Here is a 15254-nt window from a genome sequence, read left to right on the forward strand (position 1 = left end):
TACCCACGAAGCAAATCAGAATATACCCCAACAATAAACCATGGGTAACCAAGGAGCTGAAACACTGTTTAAATCTCAAAAAGTTGGCATTCATGCAGGGAGACAAAGAAAGAGTTAAAGAGCTGAGAAGGGAGCTAAAAAATAAGACCAGGCTGGCTAAGCTCCGCTATAAGGACAGAATGGAAGAGAAGTTCTCCAGGGGAGATGCAAGGATGGCATGGCAGAGCCTAAACAACATGATAGGAAGAGCTCAGAGTCCTGCTGAATTACAGTGCCCAGACCCTGCCTCCTTTGCAGAAAAACTTAACACCCATTATGCCAGGTTCTACAGCTCAGCAGCCAGGGAGGACTGGACCCCGACCAACACCAGCCACTCCCCTATCCAAATCAGGATAGAGGAGAGGAGGGTCAGTTCAATCCTGTCTAAACTTAATCCAAAGAAAGCCCCAGGACCGGATGGGCTTAAAGGACGGGTGCTAAAAGAATGTTCAGCCCAGCTGGGCCACGTTGTGGTACTACTGTTCCAGCTGTTCCTGGCATCCAGCTTTGTCCCAAGGGCATGGAAGGAAACAACCATCATTCCTGTTCCCAAAAAGCCCAATGCAAAAGACATGTGTGACTTCAGGCCTGTAGCACTCACTTCCATTCTTTGTAAATGCATGGAACGAGTGCTGGTTGAAGAGCTCAGAACCATGGTGGGTGAGAACCTGGACCCGTTGCAGTTTTCAAGTCAAAACTGGGAGTTGTGGACACCAGCCTAACCCTCCTGGACACCGTGACAAGGCATCTGGACTCTATAAATACATTTGTAAGGATTTTATTCATGGATTTATCATCAGCTTTTAACACAGTAAACATAAACACTCTTCTGCACCGCCTTCAGTCACTGCAGGTTGACAGAAAATTGGTTTTATGGATTAAGAACTTTTTAACAGACAGACCCCAGCACGTTAAAGTCAATGGTGTCAAATCAACCAACATAACTCTAAATACTGGGGTTCCACAAGGTTGTGTACTCTCGCCTATCCTCTTTTCCATCTACACCAACGAACTCACCTGCAACGCCAAAAATCTGACGCTTCTGAAGTACGCTGACGACATGGCCCTGGTGGCCTGTCTGACAGATGACCATTCCCTGTTCTTATACAGGCAGTATGTGGACTTCATGACCACCTGGCACCGGGACAGCTCCATGGTCCTAAACATCTCAAAGACCAAGGAGCTGTGTTGTGGGGGCCGCCAGACACGTGATAACCCCCACCCCCTCTTTTAGCCTCTCATGCTAGAGGGGCAGACAGTGGAGCAGGTCAATGTTTTTAGGTACTTGGGCACTGACATCGATCACCACCTGTCCTTTCTCCAACATGCAGATGGAGTTTACAAAAAGGCCCAGCAGCGCATGTTTCTTTTGAGGAGGCTGAAAGGTTTTAATGTAAAACAGGACATTTTAACAGTAGTGTACTGGTCACTCATTGAGTCAGTCCTCACTTTCAACATCCCAGGCGAAAAAAAAGTATACTTTAACATACTAAATTTAAGCACACTTAGTGTACTTCATAAGCACAAAACTATTGTACTCAAAGTGTGTTATTTTCGAGTACTAAAAACGTACTTAGTATACTAATGATATTTCATTATTGCTACTTAAGATATACTAAAATACAACTTAGTGTACTTGACTGTACTATTTTGAGACACCATTAAGATCAACTTAAATATACTTAAGTACACTTTTCTCTACTAATACTGTACTTATTTATAATGTTCTTTAGTTCGATTTAAAGTATACTTTAATCCACTTTTCAGATTACTATTAATACATTTAGAATATACTGGAAATGTATTTCTAATTTAATCATAATGTGTTGCCATTGCATTTTAAATATATTTACAAAAATTAAATAAAAATTAAAAAGTTGTACTTAAGTATATTATAGTTCATCTTAATGGTGTCTCAAAATAGTACAGATAAGTACACTAAGTTGTACTTTAGTATGTCTAAAGTAGCACTCATGATATATCATTAGTATACTAAGTACACTGTTAGCACATCGAAAATAATATACTGTGAGTACACTAATTATGTGTGCAGAAAGTATACTAGATGTATTTCATTAAAGTACACTTCAACGGTACACAGAAAGTGTATTTTTTTTATAATTAATTTGAATTTCAAATTACTTTTAAGTAAACATAAAAAATAATTAGAACATACTTGAGGTAGAAAAAAAGTTTATTTTTAACACGCACAGCATTACAGGGAAAATGTGCATAATAAAGTACATTAAAGTACATCTTTAACAACATCTTAAACAACATTTTCAAACAGTTTCTCTTCATCGTAACATTTTTATTCAAATTTGGATCATCTGACCCCAGATAATTCTTTTTAGTCATACTCTTTAACAAGTTAACTAAAAAACAATAATAAAAGGAAAAAATAAAAAGAAACAATAGCTGTGCTAGCACTACCCTACTAGCTGTGCACCGCAGAGAAGCTAATAATGACAGGGATGAACATTAAACTGACTTTTGAAACTTTTACATGTGAAACATTGACACAGTTTGTTTAAACTCAAAATGTATGTCCACCAAAAAACAAACAAACAAAAACGATTACAAACAGTTACTGATGTTACTGCTTACTGTTTCTTTTTGCTCACAAAATTCTCATTGTTACATTTTCTCCGAATCACTGCCCTCACATCTGACATTCACATTTGTTCCTGGAAATTCAGCAATAAGTGTATCTGTAAAATAGATACAGGACAAATAAAATGGTGTTACAAATCATGCTTTTCCAGAGTTATCACATTAGCAGAAGGGGGCATACATACATGAGGACAATCTGAAACATGTTGCTTCTGGCTATGGCCAAGACAAGGGTAGAGGCATAAAAACAAAATGATAATAAGGAAAAATAGACTTAACCAATACTTACCAAGAAGGGCACTCAGCTTTTCCGGATTTAGCTGCTCTTTCGCTGTTCCAGTAGGCCCTGGTTTTCCTGTGAGAGTCGAGGATGCCAAAACATCCCGCCCAAAGATGAGCACAGCTAAGTCCTGTGTGAACAGGGACATTCTTGTTTGGTTTAGTCTTCGGAAACAGATTTTGCTGACCTGCACCCCCGTGTTGCCCAGGGAAATCTGTGTCCAGGAAATAGAGTTAGTCAATTATTAGAAATGGTATTAGGAATACGTTGCTGGAATGCATTTCTTAAAAGACAAAGCCGAACTATTGAATGCCAAATATTAGTTAAGTTGTAATTTCTGCAAATGGTCTTCAATGAATTAAAGTATAATTTCTGAACAACTGCATGCTGAAATGGAAAAAACAGTTTCTATCAAATACAGTACGTGCAAAATGTGTGTCGCGAGTACAGAGACAAAACTGCCGAGTAAACAGTCAAGTAGTTTACAACAATTTTGAATGAAATGTTTCCTGTAATAAAAAGGCAGTATTAACAAAATGTGTATAAATGCAAAACATACCATTTCTGGAGCTGGACTGGAAGAACCAGAACTTGTACTGTCAGTGTCCATGACAGGTGGCATTCTCTTCATGGTTGTAATAAGATCTCTGACACACTTGACTAAGGCTGGTATTTCTGCATTAAGGAAAAAAAACACAAGTCACAGATATATGAGAGATAAGGCTCCTATCGATACAATTACTGACATAAACATAAGCAATTCTTCTTTGTATGAATACCTTTCAGAGCATCCATCACTTCCTGTTGCATGTCAACACTGGATCTGGACTGATCCATCAGGACACTCTCCTCTTCACTTTCCCCTTGGCGGAGGTCCTGCATGAATGAAAATGTCAACAATGCTATGTTAGTATGACTCACCTGGAGTGTAGCGTCGTGTTTCTTAAATTTTCTTGCCAGCGAAGGCGGATTATTGTGAAGCCGCTTCGCCATGTTCGCATGTTTTGAAACATAGATTGTTTTAAAGCGGGAGGGGGCGCAGGTGAATTTCAGGGCTATGTCACGCAGATTAGCGTCCCTCTGGTGAAATTCCCCCTGGGTTTACATTCCTCTTCCTCACGATAACAGCATTTCAGTCAAATTATGTCATTTTCCGTGATATTCCGTGTTAAAAAGTAGATTCCGTTTTTATTGCTCAATTCCGCGATTCCGTCCGCGATTCTGTGATTGTGGAAACAATGCATTGGTGTCTATGTCTGTATCGTCTTCACTTGTCAAGGGGGTGGAGGTTGTTGGATTTCTTCTCAGCAGCGAGGATTTCAGTTGGGAAAGGGCTCTGTCTCTTGCAGCCTTTGTCATCTTCGGCTTCTTAAACAAAGGGCAGAAAAAGTAAAATGTTAAACTGCAAAGGCAAGAGAGGGGTAAATATCCATCTTTGTAGATGTTTGTAGAATCTATCACCTACTGTACAGCTTATTAAGGTATTGTCAGACCATATTTCACCAGAGGAACAGTACTCACTACTCACAATTTTATCTTTTCATATCATACAATTTGTCATGTGTTGTAGTAGTTTTTGTACTTACTAAACAGTCAGTATTTCAAAACACAGCTGGAGTGCCACCATCCACTTCTGCAACTGCACTGCTGTCAAACCTAAAGCCACTTATAATGAAAAATATGTCTTATCGTCCCACAATATTCCCTTATTCCCGTAAATACTTACATTTGTTTGAAGAACTTGTGATGGGTCAATCTGTGTTTCATCTTCATTTGAAGTGAGACTGGAAGTTGCAGTAATTCTTTTTTTCTGTACCGAAGAGAAATAATGTATTACATGACAACAACATACACTCAACAAAAATATAAACGCAACACTTTTGTTTTTGCTCCCATTTTTCATGAGATGGACTTAAAGATCTAAAATTCATTCCAGATACACAATATTACCATTTCTCTCAAACATTGTTCACAAATCTGTCTAAATGTGTGGTAGTGAGCACTTCTGCTTTGCTGAGATAATCCATCCCACCTCACAGGTGTGCCACATCAAGATGCTGATCTGACATCATGATTAGTGCACAGGTGTACCTTATACTGCCCACAATAAAAGGCCACTCTGAAATGTGCAGTTTTGTCTCACAGCAAAATGCCACAGATGCCACAAGCATTGAGGGAGCGTGCAATTGGCATGCTGACAGCAGGAATGTCAACCAGATCTGTTGCTCGTGCATTGAATATTCATTTCTCCACCATAAGCCGTCTCCAAAGGCGTTTCAGAGAATATGGCAGTACATCCAACCGGCCTCACAACCGCAGACCACGTGTAACCACACCATTCCAGGACCTCCACATCCAGCAGGTTCACCTCCAAGATCGTCTGAGACCAGCCACTCAGACAGCTGCTGAAGCAATTGGTTTGCATAACCAAACAATTTCTGCACAAACTGTCAGAAACCGTCTCAGGGAAGCTCAACTGCATGCTCGTCGTCCTCATCGGGGTCTTGACCTGACTCCAGCTCGTTGCCGTAACAGACTTGAGTGGGCAAATGCTCACATTCGATGGCGTCTGGCACGTTGGAGAGGTGTTCTCTTCACGGATGAATCTCGGTTTACATTGTTCAGGGCAGATGGCAGACAGCGTCTGTGGCGTCGTGTGGATGAGCGCTTTGCTGATGTCAATGTTGTGGATCGAGTGGCCCATGGTGGTGGTGGGGTTATGGTATGGGCAGGCATCTGTTATGGACGAAGAACACAGGTGCATTTTATTGATGGCATTTTGAATGCACAGAGATACCGTGATGAGATCCTGAGGCCCATTGTTGTGCCATACATCCATGAACATCACCTCATGTTTCAGCAAGATAATGCACGGCCCCATGTTGCAAGGATCTGTACACAATTCTTGGAAGCTGAAAATGTCCCAGTTCTTGCATGGCCAGCATACTCACCGGACATGTCACCCATTGAGCATGTTTGGGATGTGCTTGACCGGCGTATACGACAGCGTGTACCAGTTCCCACTAATATCCAGCAACTTCGCACAGCCATTGAAGAGGAGTGGACCAACATTCCACAGGCCACAATTGACAATCTGATAAACTCTATGCGAAGAAGATGTGTTGCACTGCATGAGGCAAATGGTGGTCACACCAGATACTGACTGGTTCTGAGTCCCCAGACCCCCAATAAAGCAAAAAAATGCACATTTCAGGGTGGCCTTTTATTGTGGACAGTCTAAGGCACACCTGTGCACTAATCATTTACATTTACATTTACATTTACATTTAGGTCATTTAGCAGACGCTTTTGTCCAAAGCGACTTACAATAAGTACATTTGTCAAAAGAAATGTACTATTGTCAAAAGAAATGTAATCATGATGTCAGATCAGCATCTTGATGTGGCACACCTGTGAGGTGGGATGGATTATCTCAGCAAAGCAGAAGTGCTCACTATCACACATTTAGACTGATTTGTGAACAATGTTTGAGAGAAATGGTAATATTGTGTATCTGGAATGAATTTTAGATCTTTAAGTCCATCTCATGAAAAATGGGAGCAAAAACAAAAGTGTTGCGTTTATATTTTTGTTGAGTGTATGAACTATACCATAGTGCTAGTGCAGCAACAGGTCATTAATAAACATGTGTGATGAAGCTGCAAACTGTCTTGTCACTGCAACCACTGCTGTGTAAATGTAAACACAGCAGTTAGCTTCATTACTGCTCAGTATATCAAAATATATGTGCACGTGTGTGTTAGCAACATATTGTGACTTTTACTAAATAATTGATATATTCTATTTTCATGTTATCAGGATGATGAGGATGTTTTTGCAGTAGTATCGACCAGTGTTGCCAACTGGTGACGCTAGATTTAGCTACTTTTCAGAACCCTTTAGCGATTTTTTTTTTTAAGCGACTCGTGTCATATCTAGCGACTTTTTGGACAGATCTTAACTACTTTTCTTGAAGGGAGTCGCCAGTATTTCTCAGTGAATGAGTGTTAATGTAGCTCTCTGGGTGGACTGTTCAGTGGGTGGGACAGAGCAGCAGCAACACGTTCAGTGGACCAATCAGCAGCCACACAGACGTGGATGAACTGTGAATGTGCATGCCTAAAGACCAATCACTGATCCCCATCGTTTTTATTCTAAATTATTTAACTTTACTATTTGAGTTTGATTTTGTTTTGTCAAAATAGACAGAGTTAACAATAGTGAATTTATTCCAGTGCATGATCATCTCTCTGTTCATGATACTTCAGTCACAGTCGATGCAACAGCCTGTTTAAACAGTTTTAGAGGTAGATTTTGATGCACATTGAGGAGCCTCTTGAAATAAACGCTGGTCAGTCACTTTAGTTTATCTTTATTTTTTAAATATTTTTTTTATTTTGTATATATGTAATAAAGTCATGCCATCATATATATGCAAATTAGCATGTGACGTTATCTAGCGACATCCAGGACTTTTCCTGCAGGCTGTAGCTACTTCCCACTGAAAATAGTTGGCAACACTGTTATCGACTTTGTTATAGACAAATTTGAATGCTGTCAGAACTATCTATAAAATTAGTGGTATTGTGGCATCCCTAGTTGCAACACAATATAACTATTAATTAAAGTGTGTTTTCTAAAGAAAAGAAACACAAGCAACAAAAATAACCTTTGGTTTGCTTCCATCATGTATTGTAGTACAAGGTGTGGTCCTTCTCCTTGCAACTGCCATGTGCCAGATGTCCTCATCCTTGAGGAAGGCTTCTTTTTTTCCCATCAACTCCTTGTAGTTGTCTGTAACCACAACCATACATCAGACAAACTGTCAAAACCATGTTTTTTCCCTCTTTTGCTCAATATTTTAGATATTTTGTATGTCTCGTGAAATGCACCACAGTAAATCTAATATTATACACAACAAGTCACTTTAAGTCTTTTTATAAACATAGTTACATAAAAATTAAATTACATACAAGGTTAACATTAACAATCATTAGCATGAGCCACTGGCAAATTCTTTATCAATCATCACTAACAGTAGTGGCTGGCGGCAAGTGCTAGCATAACAAATTTGTACAAACAATTTTTTTCTTGTTATTTTCTTTACAGTGGGCAATTTTTGCTAAACATTCTCCACACAGCACGCTCACAAATGTTCACACAAAATCTCATCTGAAGTTGCACTAAGTTAGCACCATTTACGCTAACATTAGCTGCCATCTGCCGCTAACAGCTAGCTAGCTAGTTATTAGCTAATGCAGCTTGTGAATGATAAGTTTGCCTATTATCTTGTTTAACTTAGTCATTAGTAGAAAGAATATTTATTCAAAAGATATTTCACAGCATGCACAAGCAATACAAACCTCCGAGTAAGAGCAGTTTTGCGGCCACCTTGTTTTTAGGTGCTTTCCTGGTGCCCCAGCACACTTGTATCCATCAGTCTTCACTGGAGAGGTCCGGCCGTTTTAATACCTGAACGAGCTGCTGTCTGTACTGAGGTGTCACAATGTCAGTACTTTCGATGTGAATTGTGTTGTCCCTAAAATAAAACATCCCGAACTTTGAACTGCGCCTTTGTAACTTAACTGCAACAACGCTTCCCTCAGCATCTACATTAAAGCAGGTTGCATTCGGGGGTAACCAATCAGCGGCAGCACAGCGCCACGAGTACTTCAGGGTCAATTTGAAAAATGTCCACCACATGTAAATTTTCAATTTTGACATTGAAAATTGTCTGTCAGACGCAGACTCTACGTTCTTGCAAAAAAAAAAAAAGAGTAATTACATTTTTAAAAAGTCTGTGTACACCATGGATGTATTATATTAACGGTGTACACCGTAATGTACGGTCCCTCTCGGCCACCGTAGTAATGTCCATGCACGCATGCGCACTTATCAGTAATGTTACGATCAGTTTACGATGACATTTTATCCAGGACACTGCGCGTGCCCTCTGCACTTTACTTTACCCGTGGATGTATTTTACCGGGCTTAGAGAAAAACTGTAAAACCGCCCGCAGACATGGCACCCAAAAGACATTACAAAGAATATCTGCTGAATGAGTCGAGCCAACCTTCAAAGGCAACCAAATACAGACGGCTAGCAAATGAGAAAGAGGTATTTGAGCTTTCACATTTATTTTATTATCAACAACAGCAGTGATTATAGAATAAGATTAATAATTCTTAATTTTAAACGCAAGGACTGTCTTGTTCATTGCAGAATACTTTAAACTGCAGAGGAAATTACAAGAAATACCTCAGTGCATCCTGTACAACTAACAATAGAGAGGTCTTGAAAGAGGTAGACCATTTTTTTCGTTCGCAACAATATGAATTGCAGATAGTGTTACATGCAAGTTGACATTGCAACTGCACTCCCCATTCCACTTTCAAATAACGGTGAACGAACATATTCTCTGGAGGAATATCCAGGAGACAATCCCACAACTAACAAACAGGTAAAAACAGTGATCATTACTATGTTTTATGCTTCCATTCTGAAATAAAATTAAGGGGTTCACAAAATACATATTACTTTCCTCTAAAGCTTTTATTCGTCCATAATTTTATTTGTAATGTTTATCATACCCTAAATGTTTACAGTATGATAGTTAAATAAATCTATGTGCTGTCTCATGATCAGAATGTTCCCGATGAGGGCCTTGTTGCAGAAGGACCAAGCGGTCAGTCATCTTTAGAATGTTTGAGAGGAAAGCATCTTGTCAGTCCAATAAGAGAGCACCTGCTTCAGGACAGACCAAACAGAGATTCATCAGAGGTATTAAAATACCAGCAATTGAAATTGTTGATATTAATTGCTGTGTTATACTATATGTATAGTTTCTGTATAATTGTCATTTCAATTAAATTAAACGTGATGAAAATAATGATTGTCCTAGCCCCTACAGTGTATTTCCTTAAAATGAGACACAAACATGTATTATTGTCATTAATACTTCACTTGAGAATTTCCATGTATTATATCTTCATTATATGCAGCCTGCCGGAGAGGGAGTCTCCAGAAAGACCCACCCAGTGCTAGAATTGCCACCCTCCACCTACTCACACTGCACTTTTCAATTTTGTGGGGATCAACAAGATATGCAAATCGGACCAGAAGCACAGGTACTATAGTTACAAGTTACTAGTTTAATTTTTATGCTAAAAACAACCCCTTTAATCGATACAGAAAATGTGAATACAGTAGTTTTTATTTTTTTAAACCGACGTCTTAAAATAATAATATAGGCTACCGATAATAAACATGTATTGAAAGTGAACACCAGCAAGGTCTCATTTGGTCACAGAATTATAACTACATATAACTATTTCAAAGTATGATTGCATTATTCATTCATGTTTAATTTACATTGTAATTCAAGCAAATTAGTAGTTCCACATGAGGCTAACAAAGTTTCTAACAAGTGGCTGACTTATAGCCTACATTGGCACTTGATGGCTGTGACATATACCTTCCCTTAATTAATACAGTTCTTCAGTATGTGAAGCTGTAGCTTTGTAGCTGTAGTCACCATTTTCCTGGATATTATCCATCTGTTCGATCTTCACTGCACATATAATGCATATGTGGCTTAACCTGCTTAATGTGACTTAAATCTGATGTTTTATTCCGCCAATACAACAATTTGGTTTTTTATTAAGCATTATTATGCAGTTTTGGCTTAATGTTTGAACTCACTGTCTTGATAGAAACAGATGCCCTGTCTTGCATCCACCCAAGGATTAGTGCTTTTCAGTATTCTTGTTTCTGATTTGTTAATAGAGTTAATTTGTTTTCTAGGTTTGGGCAAGGGGTTACACATTTTGTATATTTACTAAATATAGGCACTACATTCATCCTTTCCCCTGAAATCACATCAGTTTTATATGAAGCTAGTGTGTATTCCATTTGCATAACTCTCTGCTAACAACCCCAGAAGGCAACATGGTAAATTCTCTAAATGTAAAAACTACCAGATGACTTGTAGTAGTTACCACTTATCTTTTGGAGCACTAGTATTGTTTTATATGTCAAAACTATAAAAGAAATGAAAATGAAAATATTTATGCTTCCATTTATATTTTGCCAGGACATGTTAGAGAAGCAACCAGGATGCAATGTGCCTGCTACTCCACCTGATCAGCAAGAGACACCAAACCAACAGGTTATTAACATGTATTATTGTACAGTATGTTTTCTCTGTAAATCTGTAAGCAATCTCTTTTAATGCAGATGAATGTAACAGTTTTCTATCTTGTCTTTTTTTATGTCTTCACAGGCAGAGACATTTTTGTTGGATGGAGATGATCCAGCGTATCCTGGAGCTCCACTGACAAAGGGACAAAGTTTAATCTTACTGATGTCTTATGTACTAAGGCACAATGTGACAGGTGTGGCACTGGAACATCTACTGAAGATTGTCAATGAACATTTCCCTGGAATGGTACCAGTAACCACATACCTTTTTCACAAAGCTTATGGACAATATGGAAATTATGTCCCCCATTTTTACTGTCCAGCATGTGAAAACTACTTAGGGGTAAATAATACCAGTGAACTACAGTGTGGTGCTTGTAATGCAGTAACTGATTCAGAGAGCTGTCTCAAAAGTGGGTGTTTCTTTCTAGTGCTTAGTTTGGCTTCACAAATCAAAACATTGCTTGAACGAAACCAAAGTTTAAAAAAAGACTGGCAATGTGCAGATGTCATTTCAGATATACAGTGTGGAGAAGAGTACCAGAAACTCAAAGAATCAGGTGAATTAGGTGAGGATGACATAACTTTAATTTGGAACTGTGATGGAATTCCAGTTTTCAGGAGTTCAAAGTATCAAATCTGGCCCATTCAGTGCCAGGTTATAGAACTCGGACCTAAAGAATGCAAGGCAAATATCTGTCTTCCTTGTCTCTGGTTTGGTGAGAAGAAGCCAAACATCTTAACATTTGTGAAGCCATTTGTTGATGAACTGCAAATTTTAGAACAAAATGGCATTAAATGGAAGGACTCAGCAAATGTACAACATGTCTCCAAAGTGACTCTGATATGCAGTTCAGATTCAGTTGCTCGCCCACTTCTAAGAAACACCAAACAGTTTAATGGATTTTATGGATGTGATTTTTGTTACCATGTTGGTGGTGGTCCTTACACAAACAAAGGCCCAAAACCACATCTTAGAACTGAAGCTAAGCATTTTGATCACGCAATGGCTGCAACACCAGACCGTCCTGTAATGGGAGTGAAGGGACCTTCACCATTAATGAAACTCACAAAGTTTCAAATGATAAATGGATTTGTTCCAGAGTATCAGCATTGTGTCTGCCTTGGTGTGACAAGACAATTAGCAAAACTGTGGTTTTGCTAATTGTCCTGTGGACCTACAAGAACTCTTTTATCCCTACTGCAGGGCGTATTTTAAACAAAAAGAAATAGGTACCTGTTTTTAGGGCAAGATTTATCTGCTGTTGCAGCTTTTATGTGAGCGCCACAGGAATTTTATGATTTTTATGTGAGATCTTTTAATGTGAGTTTTTATGTTGGTGTCTGTATGTTTATGTTTAGCTGAGCCCAAACTGATGACAATTTTCTGTCCCTGTGACAGACAATAACGTTTTTTGAATTGAATTGAGTCCCCCAAGGTTCAATCTCGGGGCCGACTTTTTCAACATCTACATGCTCCCACCATTGCTATGCCGATGACACCCAAATATATGTAGCGCTATCACCAAATGACTATCGCCCCATAGATCTTCTGCACCAGTGCATTGAGCAAGTCAAAGACTGGATGTGCCAAAACTTCCTACAACTAAATGAGGATAAAACTGAGATTATTGTTTTTGGTGCTAAAAAAGAAAGGTTTAAAGTAATTCAACACCTTCACTCTCTGTCTGAAAACCTCAAATAAAGGCAGAAATCTTGGGGTTGTTATGGATTCTGATTTACATTTCGACAGTCAAATCAAATCGGTAACAAAATCGGCCTACTGTCACCTCAAAAATGTAGCAAGACTTAGAGGGCTCATGTCAGCTCAAGACTTAGAAAAACTTGTACATGCCTTTATTACTAGTAGGCTACTCTACAGTAATGGTCTCCTTGCAGGTCTTCCGAAAAAAAACTGTCAGGCAGCTACAGCTTGTTCAGAACGCTGCTACTAGAGTTCTTACAAAGACCAAAAAACATGAGCATATTACACCAATTCTTAAATCCTTACATTGGCTCCCTGTATGTCAGAGGATTGATTTCAAAATTCAAAATTTGAATTAATGAGAGATGTATTTTGTGAATGTAAATGAGAAACAAATGGAAGTAGGGATGCAAATTATAGAGTTATTCATTAATCAATAGTTGTTTCATCGATGATCGATTAATTGAAAAAATTAAAAAATGCCATCTTCCTTATTGTTGGGGTTGTAGCAGGAGCAGATTTGGTTATCAACAGTTAACTATCAATATCAATATGATTATCGGTATTAATAATTATATTTAATATATTATCATGATATAATCATGAATAAACGGGGCACCACCCTGGGATCAGGGAAAAGATAACCTAAAACTGTATTCAGTCTCAATATAAAGGTTTTATACTCACATGCCAATCATCGTGATCATTGACATGGAAGCATAAAAACAATCTAACAATTAAGAAGGGCGAGAAATTCAAGCACTAGCCTTCACAACCTGCTGTTATCCAGTGACATATACACAACAAGCACAAGAGACCGCTAGTTATAATATAATAAGATTTATTAAAATCAGTAATAATGATCACAATCAATAACACTGCAATTAACAAAGCCTTATTACCTAACTACCTAACACACAAAGCTAAGCTTAACAAAGGGAGAGACACACGTGGAGTGTGTGTGTGTGTGTGCGTATGTGTGTGCGTGCGTGCGGGACACAAACAAAGAGAGAGAGAATGCGCGAGCGATATTCTGAGGCCCAGAAGCCGTGCCGCTATCACACGGGCTCACGTGAATAGACTGGCGTTTATTCCGCGAGACCGGTCTTTTAACTGATAGTAGAGGCTTTCTGAGCTCGCGAATATGGCGGAGGTTAGTCGAAAACACTGTTACAGAAATCAACCCAGCTGCGTGGGTACACGATCAGCATTCACATACAGCAGCACATGAACAAACGGACTCGGCGGTCCGCGATCAGAACTTAAAACACATTAACAAGAATTACAAGCATGTCCTACACTATCGAATCTCTGCTTCTGCCCAGACAAATAGCCTCTTACTTTTGTCGATGTGAGATGCGTCGATGTGAGGGTTTCGTCCCGTGCGGCGATGGCGTTCCTTGACGCCGGCAACGGACGGTAGTTTGTGGGCGCTCGTTCAGCGCCGGATCCAATTGGTTGAAGAAAACCGTTAGTTATTCTTCCTTCTGCAGGGAAATGATGAACACTCGCGGGGCTCGGCGATTTAGTCAGCTGATTTCAGACAAAGACGGGTTGAGTTATCCGTTCTGCTGGCAGCTGGGACGAAGAAAGTTTTTCTTCTTACCACGGGGAACGGGAGAGTCGCGCTGTCGCGGTGGTCTCCTCGGGATCCAAAATGATAAACAAAAGAAAAATAAAACGAGTAGAGAAAAAGAGGGGTAAAACAGTCTGTTGCTCGTCCAGCGAGTTTGGGGGAAAGACTGCGGCCTAGGACAAAGGAAAACGCTGCAGACGTAATCTTCACCTCCTGGCGTAACGCGAGTTACTTTGGAGAGAGGAGGTTCTTCTGGTGACGCCGGGATTTATAGCTCACGGCTGGTCCGGGGGACCCCCTGGAGTCCCATGCAGTTGTCAGCCAATAGGGCACCACTTGTGTGACGTCAGATCTCGCGACCAGGTGGAGGTGACACTAAAATGGTGGTTGTAGTTTTTTATCTCCTTTGTCCCATTGTCCGGCCGCATTGTGTAGGCTTTGTAGGCCGCATTGTGTAGTCCTAACGGTTAGGTCCCAACATTATGATATAAAGAAAAATGCAAATCATATTTTGAATAATTTCATTTTAATGCATCAATTTGGTGAATTTTGAGAACCAAAATATGACTTATCGTTTCCTGACCAATTTCTTACAAACTGCTGGTTCTGATCCAAATGTTGACATACTAAATGGGGTTGAGGAGTTTAAGCATTCAAGAAAAGATGAAAACAAAAATGACTAAAACACAGTGCTGAGCCTATACTATTAGTTTATCATGACTATTATTATTATTATTATTATTATTATTATTATTATTATTATTATTAATATAAGTGGGTGACTATTCCTCAGCCTTCCTTGGTGTTTTGGTTTTGACTGAAGCCCCGTTCACATACGTCG

At 39.3% G+C, this 15254-nt stretch overlaps 2 long non-coding RNA genes across 2 annotated transcripts in view; one reads left to right on the top strand and one right to left on the bottom strand.

Moving 5' to 3' along the window:
• LOC311011714 overlaps positions 1-15254 on the top strand; it is a 249912-nt gene that overhangs the window by 206032 nt on the left and 28626 nt on the right. The window lies entirely within an intron of this gene.
• Positions 2954-3808, bottom strand: LOC311012119. The gene is made up of 3 exons (XR_014596987.1): positions 3712-3808; positions 3492-3607; positions 2954-3146 (listed from the first exon to the last, which is right to left on the bottom strand). It is a non-coding gene; the product is annotated as an uncharacterized lncRNA (long non-coding RNA).

The sequence above is a fragment of the Eutrigla gurnardus genome (assembly GCF_963514095.1).
Source record: "Eutrigla gurnardus genome assembly, chromosome: 4".
Taxonomy (NCBI): domain Eukaryota; kingdom Metazoa; phylum Chordata; class Actinopteri; order Perciformes; family Triglidae; genus Eutrigla; species Eutrigla gurnardus.